Here is a 16,175-nt window from a genome sequence, read left to right as displayed (position 1 = left end):
CACCCTTAATCCTTAACCCTCGCACGTAACCCTCACCCTCAACCCTCACTTAACCATCACCCTTAACCCTCACCCTTAACCCTCACCATTAACCCTCACCCTTAACCCTCACCCTTAACCCTCACCCTTAACCCTTAACCCTCACCCTTAACCCTCACCCTTAACCCTCACCCTTAACACTCACCCTTAACCCTCACCCTTAACCCTCACCCTTAACCCTCACCCTTAACCCTCACCCTTAACCCTCACACTCAACCCTCACCCTTAACCATCACCCTTAAACCTCACCCTTAACCCTCACCCTTAACCCTCACCCTTAACCCTCACCCTTAACCCTCACCTTTAACCCTCACCCTTAATCCTTAACCCTCGCACTTAACCCTCACCCTCAACCCTCACCCTTAACCCTCACCCTTAACCCTCACCCTTAACACTCACCCTTAACCCTCGCCCTTATCCCTCCCCTTAACCCTCACCCTTAACCCTCAACCTTAACCCTCACCCTTAACCCTCACCCTTAACCCTCACCCTTAAACCTCACCCTTAACCCTCACCCTTAACACACACCCTTAACCCTCGCCATTAACGCTCACCATTAACGCTCACCCTTAACCCTCACCCTTAACCCTTAACCCTCACCCTTAACCCTCACCCTTAACCCTCACCCATAACCCTCACCCTTACCCCTCACCCTTAACCCTCACCCTTAACCCTCACCATTAACCCTCACCCTTCACCCTCACCCTTAATCCTCACCCTTAACCCTCACCCTTAACTCTCACCCTTAACACTCACCCTTAACCATAACCCTTAACCCTCACCCTTAACCCTCACCCTTAACCCTCACCCTTATCCCTCACCCTTAACCCTCACCTTTAACCCTCACCCTTAATCCTTAACCCTCGCACAACCCTCACCCTCAACCCTCACTTAACCATCACCCTTAACCCTCACCCTTAACCCTCACCATTAACCCTCACCCTTAACCCTTAACCCTCACCCTTAACCCTCACCTTTAACCCTCACCCTTAATCCTTAACCCTCGCACTTAACCCTCACCCTCAACCCTCACTTAACCGTCACCCTTAACCCTCACCCTTAACCCTCACCATTAACCCTCACCCTTAACCCTCACCCTTAACCCTCACCCTTAACCCTCACCCTTAACCCTTAACCCTCACCCTTAACCCTCACCCTTAACCCTCACCCTTAACACTCACCCTTAACCCTCGCCCTTAACCCTCCCCCTTAACCCTCACCCTTAACCCTCAACCTTAACCCTCACCCTTAACCCTCACCCTTAACCCTCACCCTTAAACCTCACCCTTAACCCTCACCCTTAACCCACACCCTTAACCCTCACCCTTAACCCTCACCCTTAACCCTCACCCTTAACCCTCACCCTTAACCCTCACCCTTAACCCTCACCCTTAACCCTCACCCTTAACTCTCACCCTTAACACTCACCCTTAACCATCACCCTTAACCCTCACCCTTAACCCTCACCCTTAACCCTCACCCTTAACCCTCACCCTTAACCATTACCCTTAACCATCACACTTAACCCTCACCCTTAACCCTCACCCTTAACCCTCACCCTTAACACTCACCCTTAACCCTTAACCCTCACCCTTAACCCTCACCCTTAACTCTCACCCATATCCATCACCCTTATCCCTCACCCTTAACCCTCACCCTTAACCCTCACCCTTAACCCTCACCCTTAACCCTCACCCTTAATCCTCACCCTTAACCCTCACCCTTAACTCTCACCCTTAACACTCACCCTTAACCATAACCCTTAACCCTCACCCTTAACCCTCACCCTTAACCCTCACCCTTAACCCTCACCCTTAACCCTCACCTTTAACCCTCACCCTTAATCCTTAACCCTCGCACAACCCTCACCCTCAACCCTCACTTAACCATCACCCTTAACCCTCACCCTTAACCCTCACCATTAACCCTCACCCTTAACCCTTAACCCTCACCCTTAACCCTCACCTTTAACCCTCACCCTTAATCCTTAACCCTCGCACTTAACCCTCACCCTCAACCCTCACTTAACCGTCACCCTTAACCCTCACCCTTAACCCTCACCATTAACCCTCACCCTTAACCCTCACCCTTAACCCTCACCCTTAACCCTCACCCTTAACCCTTAACCCTCACCCTTAACCCTCACCCTTAACCCTCACCCTTAACACTCACCCTTAACCCTCGCCCTTAACCCTCCCCCTTAACCCTCACCCTTAACCCTCAACCTTAACCCTCACCCTTAACCCTCACCCTTAACCCTCACCCTTAAACCTCACCCTTAACCCTCACCCTTAACCCACACCCTTAACCCTCACCCTTAACCCTCACCCTTAACCCTCACCCTTAACCCTCACCCTTAACCCTCACCCTTAACCCTCACCCTTAACCCTCACCCTTAACTCTCACCCTTAACACTCACCCTTAACCATCACCCTTAACCCTCACCCTTAACCCTCACCCTTAACCGTCACCCTTAACCCTCACCCTTACCCATTACCCTTAACCATCACACTTAACCCTCACCCTTAACCCTCACCCTTAACCCTCACCCTTAACACTCACCCTTAACCCTTAACCCTCACCCTTAACCCTCACCCTTAACTCTCACCCATATCCATCACCCTTATCCCTCACCCTTAACCCTCACCCTTAACTCTCACCCTTAACCCTCACCCTTAACCCTCACCCTTAACCCTCACCCTTAACCCCCACCATTAACCCTCACCCTTAACTCTCACCCTTAACCCTCACCCTTAACCATCACCCTTAACCCTCACCCTTAACCCTCACCCTTAACCATCATCCTTAACCCTCACCCTTAACCCTCACCCTTAACACTCACCCTTAACCCTTAACCCTTAACCCTCACCCTTAACCCTCACCCTTAACCCTCACCCTTAACCCTCACCTATAACCCTCACCCTTACCCCTCACCGTTAACCCTCACCCTTAACCATCACCCTTAACCCTCACCCTTAACCCTCACCCTTAACCCTCACCCTTAACCCTCACCCTTAACCCTCACCCTTAACCCTTAACCCTCACCCTTAACCATCACCCTTAACCCTCACCCTTAACCCTCACCCTTAACCCTCACACTTAAACCGCACCCTTAATCCTTAACCCTCACCCTTAACCCTCACCCTTAACCCTCACCCTTAACCCTCACCCTTAACCCTCACCCTTAACCCTCACCCTTAACCCTCACCCTTAATTCTCACGCTTAACCGTCACCCTTAACCATCACCCTTAACCCTCACCCTTAACCCTCACCCTTAACCCTCACCTTTAACCCTCACACTTAATCCTTAACCCTCGCCCTTAACCCTCACCCTCAACCCTCACACTTAACCATCACCCTTAACCTTCACCATTAACCCTCACCCTTAACCCTCACCCTTATCCCTCACCCTTAACCCTCACCCTTAACCCTTAACCCTCACCCTTAACCCTCACCCTTAACCCTCACCCTTAACCCTCACCCTTAACCCTCACCCTTAACCCTCACCCTTAACCCTCAACCTTAAACCTCACCCTTAACCCTCACACTTAAACCTCACTCTTAACCCTCACCCTTAACCCTCACCCTTAACCCTCATCCTTAACCATCACCCTTAACCATCACCCTTAACCCTCACCCTTAACCCTCACCCTTAACCCTCACCCTTAACGCTCACCCTTAACACTTAACCTTCACCCTTAACCCTCACCCTTAACTCTCACCCATATCCCTCACCCTTATCCCTCACCCTTAACCCTCACCCTTAACCCTCACCCTTAACCCTCACCCTTAACCCTCACCCTTAACCCACACATTAACCCTCACCCTTAACCCTCACCCTTAACTCTCACCCTTAACCCTCACCCTTAACCATCACCCTTAACCATCACCCTTAACCCTCACCCTTAACCATCATCCTTAACCCTCACCCTTAACCCTCACCCTTAACACTCACCCTTAACGCTTAACCCTCACCCTTAACACTCACCCTTAACCCTCACCCTTAACCCTCACCCATAACCCTCCCCCTTACCCCTCACCCTTAACCCTCACCCTTAACCATCACCCTTAACCCTCACCCTTTACACTCACCCTTAACCCTCACCCTTAACCCTCACCCTTAACTCTCACCCTTAACCCTCACCCTTAACCATCACCCTTAACCCTCACCCTTAACCATTACCCTTAACCATCACCCTTAACCCTCACCCTTAACCCTCACCCTTAACCCTCACCCTTAACACTCACCCTTAACCCTTAACCCTCACCCTTAACCCTCACCCTTAACTCTCACCCATATCCATCACCCTTATCCCTCACCTTTAACCCTCACCCTTAACCCTCACCCTTAACCTTCACCCTTAACCCCCACCATTAACCCTCACCCTTAACTCTCACCCTTAACCCTCACCCTTAACCATCACCCTTAACCCTCACCCTTAACCCTCACCCTTAACCATCATCCTTAACCCTCACCCTTAACCCTCACCCTTAACACTCACCCTTAACCCTTAACCCTCACCCTTAACCCTCACCCTTAACCCTCACCCTTAACCCTCACCCATAACCCTCACCCTTACCCCTCACCCTTAACCCTCACCCTTAATCATCACCCTTAACCCTCACCCTTAACCCTCACCCTTAACCCTCCCCCTTAACCCTCACCCTTAACTCTCACCCTTAAACCTCACCCTTAACCCTCACCCTTAACCCTCACCCATAACCCTCACCCTTACCCCTCACCCTTAACCCTCACCCTTAACCCTCACCCTTAACTCTCACCCTTAACCCTCACCCTTAACCCTCACCCTTAATTCTCACGCTTAACCCTCACCCTTAACCATCACCCTTAACCCTCACCCTTAACCCTCACCCTTAACCCTCACCCTTAACCATCACCCTTAACCCTCACCCTTAACCCTTAACCCTCACCCTTAACCATCACCCTTAACCCTCACCCTTAACCCTCACCCTTAACTCTCACACTTAAACCTCACCTTTAATCCTTAACCCTCACCCTTAACCCTCACCCTTAACGCTCACCCTTAACCCTCACCCTTAACCCTCACCCTTAACCCTCACCCTTAATTCTCACGCTTAACCATCACGCTTAACCATCACCCTTAACCCTCACCCTTAACCCTCACCATTAACCCTCACCCTTACCGCTCACCCTTAACCCTTAACCCTCACCCTTAACCCTCACCCTTAACTCTCACCCATATCCCTCACCCTTAACACACACCCTTAACCCTCACCCTTAACCCTCACCCTTAACTCTCACCCTTAACCCTCACCCTTAACCATCACCCTTAACCCTCACCCTTAACCCTCACCCTTAACCATCATCCTTAACCCTCACCCTTAACCCTCACCCTTAACACTCACCCTTAACGCTTAACCCTCACCCTTAACCCTCACCCTTAACCCTCACCCTTTACCCTCACCCATAACCCTCACCCTTACCCCTCACCCTTAACCCTCACCCTTAACCATCACCCTTAACCCTCACCCTTAACCCTCACCCTTAACGCTCACCCTTAACCCTTAACCCTCACCCTTAACCCTCACCCTTAATTCTCACCCATATTCCTCACCCTTATCCCTCACCCTTAACCCTCACCCTTAACCCTCACCCTTAACCCTCACCCTTAACCCTCACCCTTAACACACACACATAACCCTCACCCTTAACCCTCACCCTTAACTCTCACCCTTAACCCTCACCCTTAACCATCACCCTTAACCCTCACCCTTAACCCTCACCCTTAACCATCATCCTTAACCCTCACCCTTAACCCTCACCCTTAACACTCACCCTTAACGCTTAACCCTCACCCTTAACCCTCACCCTTAACCCTCACCCTTTACCCTCACCCATAACCCTCACCCTTACCCCTCACCCTTAACCCTCACCCTTAACCATCACCCTTAACCCTCACCCTTAACCCTCACCCTTAACCCTCACCCTGAACCCTCACCCTTAACTCTCACCCTTAACCCTCCCCCTTAACCATCACCCTTAACCCTCACCCTTAACCATTACCCTTAACCATCACCCTTAACCCTCACCCTTAACCCTCACCCTTAACCCTCACCCTTAACACTCACCCTTAACCCTTAACCCTCACCCTTAACCCTCACCCTTAACTCTCACCCATATCCATCACCCTTATCCCTCACCCTTAACCCTCACCCTTAACCCTCACCCTTAACCCTCACCCTTAACCCTCACCCTTAACCCTCACCCTTAACCCCCACCATTAACCCTCACCCTTAACTCTCACCCTTAACCCTCACCCTTAACCATCACCCTTAACCCTCACCCTTAACCCTCACCCTTAACCATCATCCTTAACCCTCACCCTTAACCCTCACCCTTAACACTCACCCTTAACCCTTAACCCTCACCCTTAACCCTCACCCTTAACCCTCACCCATAACCCTCACCCTTACCCCTCACCCTTAACCCTCACCCTTAATCATCACCCTTAACCCTCACCCTTAACCCTCACCCTTAACCGTCACCCTTAACCCTCACCCTTAACTCTCACCCTTAAACCTCACCCTTAACCCTCACCCTTAACCCTCACCCATAACCCTCACCCTTACCCCTCACCCTTAACCCTCACCCTTAACCCTCACCCTTAACCCTCACCCTTAACCCTCACCCTTAACCCTCACCCTTAATTCTCACGCTTAACCCTCACCCTTAACCATCACCCTTAACCCTCACCCTTAACCCCCACCGTTAACCCTCACCCTTAACCCTCACCCTTAACCCTCACCCTTAACCCTTAACCCTCACCCTTAACCATCACCCTTAACCCTCACCCTTAACCCTCACCCTTAACCCTCACACTTAAACCTCACCCTTAATCCTTAACCCTCACCCTTAACCCTCACCCTTAACCCTCACCCTTAACCCTCACCCTTAACGCTCACCCTTAACCCTCACCCTTAATTCTCACGCTTAACCGTCACCCTTAACCATCACCCTTAACCCTCACCCTTAACTCTCACCCATATCCATCACCCTAATCCCTCACCCTTAACCCTCACCCTTAACCCTCACCCTTAACCCTCACCCTTAACCCTCACCCTTAACCCTTACCCTTAACCCCCACCATTAACCCTCACCCTTAACTCTCACCCTTAACCCTCACCCTTAACCATCACCCTTAACCCTCACCCTTAACCCTCACCCTTAACCATCATCCTTAACCCTCACCCTTAACCCTCACCCTTAACACTCACCCTTAACCCTTAACCCTCACCCTTAACCCTCACCCTTAACCCTCACCCTTAACCCTCACCCATAACCCTCACCCTTACCCCTCACCCTTAACCCTCACCCTTAATCATCACCCTTAACCCTCACCCTTTACCCTCACCCTTAACCCTCACCCTTAACCCTCACCCTTAACTCTCACCCTTAAACCTCACCCTTAACCCTCACCCTTAACCCTCACCCATAACCCTCACCCTTACCCCTCACCCATAACCCTCACCCTTAACCCTCACCCTTAACCCTCACCCTTAACCCTCACCCTTAACCCTCACCCTTAATTCTCACGCTTAACCCTCACCCTTAACCATCACCCTTAACCCTCACCCTTAACCCTCACCCTTAACCCTCACCCTTAACCCTCACCCTTAACCCTCACCCTTAACCGTTAACCCTCACCCTTAACCATCACCCTTAACCCTCACCCTTAACCCTCACCCTTAACCCTCACACTTAAACCTCACCCTTAATCCTTAACCCTCGCCCTTAACCCTCACCCTCAATCCTCACACTTAACCATCACCCTTAACCTTCACCATTAACCCTCACCCTTAACCCTCACCCTTAACCCTCACCCTTAATTCTCACGCTTAACCGTCACCCTTAACCATCACCCTTAACCCTCACCCTTAACCCTCACCCTTAACCCTCACCTTTAACCCTCACCCTTAATCCTTAACCCTCACCCTTAACCCTCACCCTTAACCCTCACCCTTAACCCTCACCTTTAACCCTCACCTTTAATCCCTAACCCTCACCCTTAACCCTCACCCTTAACCCTCACCCTTAACCCTCACCCTTAACACACACCCTTAACCCTCACCCTTAACCCTCACCCTTAACTCTCACCCTTAACCCTCACCCTTAACCATCACCCTTAACCCTCACCCTTATCCCTCACCCTTAACCATCATCCTTAACCCTCACCCTTAACCCTCACCCTTAACACTCACCCTTAACGCTTAACCCTCACCCTTAACCCTCACCCTTAACCCTCACCCTTTACCCTCACCCATAACCCTCACCCTTACCCCTCACCCTTAACCCTCACCCTTAACCATCACCCTTAACCCTCACCCTTAACCCTCACCCTTAACGCTCACCCTTAACCCTTAACCCTCACCCTTAACCCTCACCCTTAACTCTCACCCATATTCCTCACCCTTATCCCTCACCCTTAACCCTCACCCTTAACCCTCACCCTTAACCCTCACCCTTAACCCTCACCCTTAACACACACCCATAACCCTCACCCTTAACACTCACCCTTAACTCTCACCCTTAACCCTCACCCTTAACCATCACCCTTAACCCTCACCCTTAACCCTCACCCTTAACCATCATCCTTAACCCTCACCCTTAACCCTCACCCTTAACCCTCACCCTTAACCATTACCCTTAACCATCACCCTTAACCCTCACCCTTAACCCTCACCCTTAACCCTCACCCTTAACACTCACCCTTAACCCTTAACCCTCACCCTTAACCCTCACCCTTAACTCTCACCCATATCCATCACCCTTATCCCTCACCCTTAACCCTCACCCTTAACCCTCACCCTTAACCCTCACCCTTAACCCTCACCCTTAACCCTCACCCTTAACCCCCACCATTAACCCTCACCCTTAACTCTCACCCTTAACCCTCACCCTTAACCATCACCCTTAACCCTCACCCTTAACCCTCACCCTTAACCATCATCCTTAACCCTCACCCTTAACCCTCACCCTTAACACTCACCCTTAACCCTTAACCCTCACCCTTAACCCTCACCCTTAACCCTCACCCATAACCCTCACCCTTACCCCTCACCCTTAACCCTCACCCTTAATCATCACCCTTAACCCTCACCCTTAACCCTCACCCTTAACCGTCACCCTTAACCCTCACCCTTAACTCTCACCCTTAAACCTCACCCTTAACCCTCACCCTTAACCCTCACCCATGACCCTCACCCTTACCCTTCACCCTTAACCCTCACCCTTAACCCTCACCCTTAACCCTCACCCTTAACCCTCACCCTTAACCCTCACCCTTAACCCTCACCCTTAATTCTCACGCTTAACCCTCACCCTTAACCATCACCCTTAACCCTCACCCTTAACCCCCACCGTTAACCCTCACCCTTAACCCTCACCCTTAACCCTCACCCTTAACCCTTAACCCTCACCCTTAACCATCACCCTTAACCCTCACCCTTAACCCTCACCCTTAACACTCACCCTTAACCCTTAACCCTCACCCTTAACCCTCACCCTTAACCCTCACCCTTAACCCTCACCCATAACCCTCACCCTTACCCCTCACCCTTAACCCTCACCCTTAATCATCACCCTTAACCCTCACCCTTAACCCTCACCCTTAACCCTCACCCTTAACCCTCACCCTTAACTCTCACCCTTAAACCTCACCCTTAACCCTCACCCTTAACCCTCACCCATAACCCTCACCCTTACCCCTCACCCATACCCCTCACCCTTAACCCTCACCCTTAACCCTCACCCTTAACCCTCACCCTTAACCCTCACCCTTAATTCTCACGCTTAACCCTCACCCTTAACCATCACCCTTAACCCTCACCCTTAACCCTCACCCTTAACCCTCACCCTTAACCCTCACCCTTAACCCTCAACCTTAACCGTTAACCCTCACCCTTAACCATCACCCTTAACCCTCACCCTTAACCCTCACCCTTAACCCTCACACTTAAACCTCACCCTTAATCCTTAACCCTCACCCTTAACCCTCACCCTTAACCCTCACCCTTAACCCTCACCCTTAACCCTCACCCTTAACCCTCACCCTTAATTCTCACACTTAACCGTCACCCTTAACCATCACCCTTAACCCTCACCCTTAACCCTCACCCTTAACCCTCACCTTTAACCCTCACCCTTAATCCTTAACCCTCGCCCTTAACCCTCACCCTCAATCCTCACACTTAACCATCACCCTTAACCTTCACCATTAACCCTCACCCTTAACCCTCACCCTTAACCCTCACCCTTAACCCTCACCCTTAACCCTCACCTTTAACCCTCACCCTTAATCCTTAACCCTCACCCTTAACCCTCACCCTTAACCCTCACCCTTAACCCTCACCTTTAACCCTCACCCTTAATCCTTAACCCTCACCCTTAACCCTCACCCTTACCCCTCACCCTTAACCCTCACCCTTAACCATCACCCTTAACCCTCACCCTTAACCCTCACCCTTAACGCTCACCCTTAACCCTTAACACTCACCCTTAACCCTCACCCTTAACTCTCACCCATATTCCTCACCCTTATCCCTCACCCTTAACCCTCACCCTTAACCCTCACCCTTAACCCTCACCCTTAACCCTCACCCTTAACACACACCCATAACCCTCACCCTTAACCCTCACCCTTAACTCTCACCCTTAACCCTCACCCTTAACCATCACCCTTAACCCTCACCCTTAACCCTCACCCTTAACCATCATCCTTAACCCTCACCCTTAACCCTCACCCTTAACACTCACCCTTAACGCTTAACCCTCACCCTTAACCCTCACCCTTAACCCTCACCCTTTACCCTCACCCATAACCCTCACCCTTACCCCTCACCCTTAACCCTCACCCTTAACCATCACCCTTAACCCTCACCCTTAACCCTCACCCTTAACCCTCACCCTTAACTCTCACCCTTAACTCTCACCCTTAACCCTCCCCCTTAACCATCACCCTTAACCCTCACCCTTAACCATTACCCTTAACCATCACCCTTAACCCTCACCCTTAACCCTCACCCTTAACCCTCACCCTTAACACTCACCCTTAACCCTTAACCCACACCCTTAACCCTCACCCTTAACTCTCACCCATATCCATCACCCTTATCCCTCACCCTTAACCCTCACCCTTAACCCTCACCCTTAACCCTCACCCTTAACCCTCACCCTTAACCCTCACCCTTAACCCCCACCATTAACCCTCACCCTTAACTCTCACCCTTAACCCTCACCCTTAACCATCACCCTTAACCCTCACCCTTAACCCTCACCCTTAACCATCATCCTTAACCCTCACCCTTAACCCTCACCCTTAACACTCACCCTTAACCCTTAACCCTCACCCTTAACCCTCACCCTTAACCCTCACCCATAACCCTCACCCTTACCCCTCACCCTTAACCCTCACCCTTAATCATCACCCTTAACCCTCACCCTTAACCCTCACCCTTAACCGTCACCCTTAACCCTCACCCTTAACTCTCACCCTTAAACCTCACCCTTAACCCTCACCCTTAACCCTCACCCATAACCCTCACCCTTACCCCTCACCCTTAACCCTCACCCTTAACCCTCACCCTTAACCCTCACCCTTAACCCTCACCCTTAACCCTCACCCTTAACCCTCACCCTTAATTCTCACGCTTAACCCTCACCCTTAACCATCACCCTTAACCCTCACCCTTAACCCCCACCGTTAACCCTCACCCTTAACCCTCACCCTTAACCCTCACCCTTAACCCTTAACCCTCACCCTTAACCATCACCCTTAACCCTCACCCTTAACCGTCACCCTTAACCCTCACACTTAAACCTCACCCTTAATCCTTAACCCTCACCCTTAACCCTCACCCTTAACCCTCACCCTTAACCCTCACCCTTAACGCTCACCCTTAACCCTCACCCTTAATTCTCACGCTTAACCGTCACCCTTAACCATCACCCTTAACCCTCACCCTTAACTCTCACCCATATCCATCACCCTAATCCCTCACCCTTAACCCTCACCCTTAACCCTCACCCTTAACCCTCACCCTTAACCCTCACCCTTAACCCTCACCCTTAACCCTCACCCTTAACCCTCACCCTTAACCGTTAACCCTCACCCTTAACCATCACCCTTAACCCTCACCCTTAACCATCACCCTTAACCCTCACACTTAAACCTCACCCTTAATCCTTAACCCTCACCCTTAACCCTCACCCTTAACCCTCACCCTTAACCCTCACCCTTAACCCTCACCCTTAACCCTCACCCTTAATTCTTAACCCTCGCCCTTAACCCTCACCCTCAATCCTCACACTTAACCATCACCCTTAACCTTCACCATTAACCCTCACCCTTAACCCTCACCCTTAACCCTCACCCTTAATTCTCACGCTTAACCGTCACCCTTAACCATCACCCTTAACCCTCACCCTTATCCCTCACCCTTAACCCTCACCTTTAACCCTCACCCTTAATCCTTAACCCTCACCCTTAACCCTCACCCTTAACCCTCACCCTTAACCCTCACCCTTAACACTCACCCTTAACCCTCACCCTTAATTCTCACGCTTAACCGTCACCCTTAACCATCACCCTTAACCCTCACCCTTAACCCTCACCCTTAACCCTCACCTTTAACCCTCACACTTAATCCTTAACCCTCGCCCTTAACCCTCACCCTCAACCCTCACACTTAACCATCACCCTTAACCTTCACCATTAACCCTCACCCTTAACCCTCAACCTTAACCCTCACCCTTAAACCTCACCCTTAACCCTTAACCCTCACCATTAACCCTCACCCTTAACCCTCACCCTTAACCCTCACCCTTAACCCTCACCCTTAACCCTCAACCTTAACCCTCACCCTTAACCCTCACCCTTAAACCTCACCCTTAACCCTGACCCTTAACCCTCACCCTTAACCCTCATCCTTAACCATCACCCTTAACCATCACCCTTAACCCTCACCCTTAACCCTCACCCTTAACCCTCACCCTTAACGCTCACCCTTAACCCTTAACCCTCACCCTTAACCCTCACCCTTAACTCTCACCCTTAACCCTCACCCTTAACCATCACACTTAACCCTCACCCTTAACCCTCACCCTTAACCATCATCCTTAACCCTCACCCTTAACCCTCACCCTTAACACTCACCCTTAACGCTTAACCCTCACCCTTAACCCTCACCCTTAACCCTCACCCTTAACCCTCACCCATAACCCTCACCCTTACCCCTCACCCTTAACCCTCACCCTTAACCATCACCCTTAACCCTCACCCTTAACCCTCACCCTTAACCCTCACCCTTAACCCTCACCCTTAACTGTCACCCTTAACCCTCACCATTAACCATAACCCTTAACCCTCACCCTTAACCATCACCCTTAACCCTCACCCTTAACCCTCACCCTTAACCCTTAACCCTCACCCTTAACCATCATCCTTAACCCTCACCCTTAACCCTCACCCTCAACTCTCACACTTAACCATCACCCTTAACCCTCACTCTTATCCCTCACCATTACCCCTCACCCTTAACCCTCACCCTTAACCCTCACCCTTAACCCTTAACCCTCACCGTTAACCCTCACCCTTAACCCTCAACCTTAACCCTCACTCTTAACCCTCACCCTTAACCCTCACCTTCAACCCTCACCCTTAATCCTTAACCCTTGCCCTTAACCCTCACCCTCAACCCTCACTTAACCATCACCCTTAACCCTCACACTTAACCCTCACCATTAACCCTCACGCTTAACCCTCACCCTTAACCCTCACCCTTAACCCTCACCCTTAACCCTTAACCCTCACCCTTAACCCTCACCCTTAACCCTCACCCTTAACACTCACCCTTAACCCTCGCCCTTAACCCTCCCCCTTAACCCTCACCCTTAACCCTCAACCTTAACACTCACCCTTAACCCTCACCCTTAACCTTCACCCGTAACCCTCACCCTTAACCCTCACCCTTAACCCTCACCCTTAACCCTCACCCTTAACCCTCACCCTTAACGCTCACCCTTAACCCTCACCCTTAATTCTCACGCTTAACCGTCACCCTTAACCATCACCCTTAACCCTCACCCTTAACTCTCACCCATATCCATCACCCTAATCCCTCACCCTTAACCCTCACCCTTAACCCTCACCCTTAACCCTCACCCTTAACCCTCACCCTTAACCCTCACCCTTAACCCCCACCATTAACCCTCACCCTTAACTCTCACCCTTAACCCTCACCCTTAACCATCACCCTTAACCCTCACCCTTAACCCTCACCCTTAACCATCATCCTTAACCCTCACCCTTAACCCTCACCCTTAACACTCACCCTTAACCCTTAACCCTCACCCTTAACCCTCACCCTTAACCCTCACCCTTAACCCTCACCCATAACCCTCACCCTTACCACTCACCCTTAACCCTCACCCTTAATCATCACCCTTAACCCTCACCCTTAACCCTCACCCTTAACCCTCACCCTTAACACTCACCCTTAACTCTCACCCTTAAACCTCACCCTTAACCCTCACCCTTAACCCTCACCCATAACCCTCACCCTGACCCCTCACCCTTAACCCTCACCCTTAACCCTCACCCTTAACCCTCACCCTTAACCCTCACCCTTAACCCTCACCCTTAATTCTCACGCTTAACCCTCACCCTTAACCATCACCCTTAACCCTCACCCTTAACCCTCACCCTTAACCCTCACCCTTAACCCTCACCCTTAACCCTCACCCTTAACCGTTAACCCTCACCCTTAACCATCACCCTTAACCCTCACCCTTAACCCTCACCCTTAACCCTCACACTTAAACCTCACCCTTAATCCTTAACCCTCACCCTTAACCCTCACCCTTAACCCTCACCCTTAACCCTCACCCTTAACCCTCACCCTTAACCCTCACCCTTAATTCTCACGCTTAACCGTCACCCTTAACCATCACCCTTAACCCTCACCCTTAACCCTCACCCTTAACCCTCACCTTTAACCCTCACCCTTAATCCTTAACCCTCGCCCTTAACCCTCACCCTCAATCCTCACACTTAACCATCACCCTTAACCTTCACCATTAACCCTCACCCTTAACCCTCACCCTTAACCCTCACCCTTAATTCTCACGCTTAACCGTCACCCTTAACCATCACCCTTAACCCTCACCCTTAACCCTCACCCTTAACCCTCACCTTTAACCCTCACCCTTAATCCTTAACCCTCACCCTTAACCCTCACCCTTAACCCTCACCCTTAACCCTCACCCTTAACACTCACCCTTAACCCTCACCCTTAATTCTCACGCTTAACCGTCACCCTTAACCATCACCCTTAACCCTCACCCTTAACCCTCACCCTTAACCCTCACCTTTAACCCTCACCCTTAATCCTTAACCCTCGCCCTTAACCCTCACCCTCAACCCTCACACTTAACCATCACCCTTAACCTTCACCATTAACCCTCACCCTTAACCCTCAACCTTAACCCTCACCCTTAAACCTCACCCTTAACCCTTAACCCTCACCATTAACCCTCACCCTTAACCCTCACCCTTAACCCACACCCTTAACCCTCACCCTTAACCCTCACCCTTAACCTTCAACCTTAACCCTCACCCTTAACCCTCACCCTTAAACCTCACCCTTAACCCTGACCCTTAACCCTCACCCTTAACCCTCATCCTTAACCATCACCCTTAACCATCACCCTTAACCCTCACCCTTAACCCTCACCCTTAACCCTCACCCTTAACGCTCACCCTTAACCCTTAACCCTCACCCTTAACCCTCACCCTTAACTCTCACCCATATCCCTCACCCTTATCCCTCACCCTTAACCCTCACCCTTAACCCTCACCCTTAACCCTCACCCTTAACCCTCACCCTTAACCCACACCCTTAACCCTCACCCTTAACCCTCACCCTTAACTCTCACCCTTAACCCTCACCCTTAACCATCACACTTAACCCTCACCCTTAACCCTCACCCTTAACCATCATCCTTAACCCTCACCCTTAACCCTCACCCTTAACACTCACCCTTAACGCTTAACCCTCACCCTTAACCCTCACCCTTAACCCTCACCCTTAACCCTCA

This window comes from Rhinoraja longicauda, unplaced genomic scaffold, assembly GCF_053455715.1.
Source record: "Rhinoraja longicauda isolate Sanriku21f unplaced genomic scaffold, sRhiLon1.1 Scf000094, whole genome shotgun sequence".
NCBI classification, from domain to species: Eukaryota; Metazoa; Chordata; class Chondrichthyes; order Rajiformes; family Arhynchobatidae; genus Rhinoraja; species Rhinoraja longicauda.
This window is presented reverse-complemented; position numbering follows the sequence as displayed.